Here is a 3460-nt window from a genome sequence, read left to right on the forward strand (position 1 = left end):
CATAGTTGAATAATGTATATTGTGTTATTATGAAATTTGTTTTTATATTTATTATAGCACTAGCAGTATACTTAAAAAAGATAATAAAAGCATAAAAAGGCTGAACAGCATTTAACTTACCAATGAAATTCTGATACATGAAGCATTATTTTCATAGTTAAATCGTACGGGTTCCAGAAGAAGTAGGAGCCGAACCCCCCGTGAAAAATCCATGCCTTCTTTTTCAGGGTTTATTCTGCTTCGTGCGGCACCAAAACTCCAGAAAACATGGTAGAAGAGTGTTTCTCAATCCTCAATTGCGCGGCCAAAAGTTCTAGACTGCCGGTCCACTAATCACATGATAAACATAGTTAAACCGGTCACGTGCACAATGTCCATGTTTTCATGTTCACTGTCAACATCCAACATCGCTAAGATCACAGAAGTTTAAGAGTGTCTTACCACTGAACGTGTGCAGGACGTGCCGTTGTATGATGGCCTTGGGCATGGATGGCAGGGACCCCAGGGAGGAGGGTCCTGCTGGGACACAGAGGATTAATTATATACTGCGTCTATAGGCAGCCTAGTGATTACAATTTGGGGCCCCAGTGACAGCGCACTGGCCCCGGGGCTAAAGAGAATCATTTATGTTGCAGTCTTGACCTGGGGCGTTAAACGTATTAAACACATGAACCCCATCTCTGTGCCCCGCGGTGTCACAATCGAAAGCTTTCAAAAACTGTCAATACTACTGTGAATATTCTGAGGCGCAGCCCCACTGCGCTCTCTAGCGGACAAACGAGTAAACATTACATGGCTTCCCAGTTATGGACCATAGAAAAAACGCTCGCTGTAAATCAGGAGTCGGGAACCTTTTTGATGGAAAGAGCCATAAACAATTCATATCTTTTAAATGTTAATCCTAGAGAGCCATGCTCCGAATTTAAAAGTCAACATACATGAAAATGTGTGCCGTTTTTAGTCACTTCACCACTTTTAAACGTTACGCGTTACGTTGTTGCGAATCAATGAGTATCAACGAGAATATCCATGAAGAAGAGTGTAATGAAAAAAATGCTTATAATGTGCTAGCGGCAGTGTCAATGCCGTAATACTAACGTAACGCTCCTATTATAAAACATTCATAGTAGACCAAGATTTATGCAAATTCAATTTTTTTCATCTCATTTTCTGAACCACTTTATCCTCATTCGGGTCGCAGGGGGTGCAGGAGCCTATCTCCGCTGACTTCTAATTTTGATCCTCTTAATAGGAAGTATTCTGTTCTTTGGGTGTTTAAAAGTATTTAAAACAATATTTCATTTTCTGAACCACATTATCCTCACTTGGGTCACGGGGGCTGCTGAAGACAGGTATTTAAAAAAATCAAATTGGGGAAAACATTAGATATTTATTTTAGTCATTTTTAATAAAATGAAAAACACCAACTATTGTATTTATAAATATAGATTGATTTAAATTAAAAATAAAAGCAGAAAAGTTTAAATAATTGTAGTAAAATTAGTAATATATTGTTTCTTTTGGATTTCAGAAAAATATAGATGGGTTAAAAACACCATAAATACATTTTTTTAGATTTCAAAAAGTGTTTAAACTTCTTTCTCTTTAATATCTTTTAAATATTTTTCAAAGTCGGTAAAACCAGGGGTGTCATACATACGGCCCGCGGGCCGGATCCGGCCCGTCTGGTGGTTTGGTACGGCCCGGGGAAGAAAGCTGCATTGTATTAAAAAAATGAATTTTCTTTAAAAAATGTAGTTCTTGTATTATCCGCTAGGGGCACCGTGTTTTAGTACGTGCAGACAACATGAATTGACATTTATTTATGTTCTTATGTTATTCTCTTGTTCATAATATATTGTTCATAATGTTAAAGGAAAAATCTGTTAATAAACATTTTGATAATTTACGCATTCTTTGCACTAATTATTAGTATTAGTGACTAATACAAAGGAAAAAAGTGGGCTTACTGTTAGTTCTATGTAATTTTGCAATGAGTTTACTGGTCCGGCCCCCTTGATCTCAAATTAAGCTGTATTCGGGCCGCAGACCAAAGGGAGTTTGACACCCCTGCTCTAGACCATGTTTATTCTAATATCAAACATGCTTATAGAGCCACAACCCTCCCTCACCTTGCTGGATCAGACCATCTCTGCCTGCCCCTCACCCCGGCATAAAAAATTAAATAAATGTCAATTCATGTTGTCTGCACGTACTAAAACACGCCGTTTGTTTACAGCCGCTAGCAGGAGGATAAGTGCCGTGCTAACGTTAGCATGTGGTGGGATGTAAACAGCCATTACAATGACAATCGTTAGCTCTCTCGGTAGATAGAAGGGCTTGCACCGTACTGCCAAGAGCTCTAAATCCAGGGAGCAGTGAGTGTTAATGATCCTATTGTTGCAGCACCATTCATTGTGTATGCACACGCAAAGTCCACCCTCCTTATTTTACCCTGATCATTCTTTTGAACCATCATTTTGTGTAACAGAAAAGAAACAAACACTTAAAAGCTGTATCTATAGTTTTTTTTTTTTTTTTTTTTTTTTAGAAAATCTTAATTTTCATTTAAACAAAGGACAATGAGTGAATACTCTTTATAGATCTATAATCTTCATTGGAAATTTAGCATGACGCACAATGAAATGATGTAGCAGCCTGGATCCACCCCCTGGAATGGCACTTTGACACCCGTGCTTTAAATGTTAAAATAGTGAGAGGAGCATCTGCAAACAGGTGCACAAGCACACATGGATATCTGTAAAATATGAAGAAAAAGTAAAAAAAAAAAATTCTATATATTGTCATGGAACTCCCTGCTGGTGTAGGGCTTCAATCACTTGACTTCGGCACGGGTAGGCGCGGGCTCGATTCCCGCTGATGGTGGTATGATTGAGAGTGTGAACCCCAACCCTTACTGTGTGTTACGGAAGATGAATCATTCATTCATTTTCTGAAATGCTTATCCTCAGAGGGGCCACACCGGGTGCTGGAGCCTATCCCAGCAGACTTCAGGCATAAGGCGGGGGACACCCTGAATTGGTGGCCAGCCAATTGCAGGGCACAAGGAGACAAACAACCATTCACACTCACACTCCTACCTAAGGGCCATTTAGTGTCCAATCAACCATGCATGTCTTTGGAATGTAGGAGGAAACCGGTGAACCCGTAGAAAACCCACACAGGTGCCATACAAACTCAACGTAGGTGGACCGACCAGAATTTGAACCCAGGTTCCTCACTGTGAGCCCGACACACTATCCACTCATTCGCTGGGCCGCTCCATCCAACTTAAAAGGTGAATTTCTCCTTGAGGGACTAAAATGAAAATAAATAATAATTTTAGGTTAAATTGCAAAAATTAAACAACTTTTACTTGAAATTATCATTGTTTGGGTAGTACGTAGTAGGTACAATAGGTATAAGAAGGAGTCCGCAACTACATTAAACAGAGGGGGCA

At 39.5% G+C, this 3460-nt stretch overlaps 1 protein-coding gene across 1 annotated transcript in view; it reads right to left on the bottom strand.

Moving 5' to 3' along the window:
• Nucleotides 1–668, bottom strand: part of LOC144201179 (sodium channel protein type 5 subunit alpha-like) — a 59089-nt gene extending 58421 nt beyond the window's left edge. The window contains exon 1 of the mRNA XM_077723609.1: nt 121–668. The gene's annotated coding sequence lies outside the window, so the exon portion shown is untranslated. The remainder of the gene's footprint in view (nt 1–120) is intronic.
• Nucleotides 669–3460: the final 2792 nt, after the last annotated feature.

The sequence above is a fragment of the Stigmatopora nigra genome, chromosome 9, assembly GCF_051989575.1.
Source record: "Stigmatopora nigra isolate UIUO_SnigA chromosome 9, RoL_Snig_1.1, whole genome shotgun sequence".
Lineage (NCBI taxonomy): Eukaryota > Metazoa > Chordata > Actinopteri > Syngnathiformes > Syngnathidae > Stigmatopora > Stigmatopora nigra.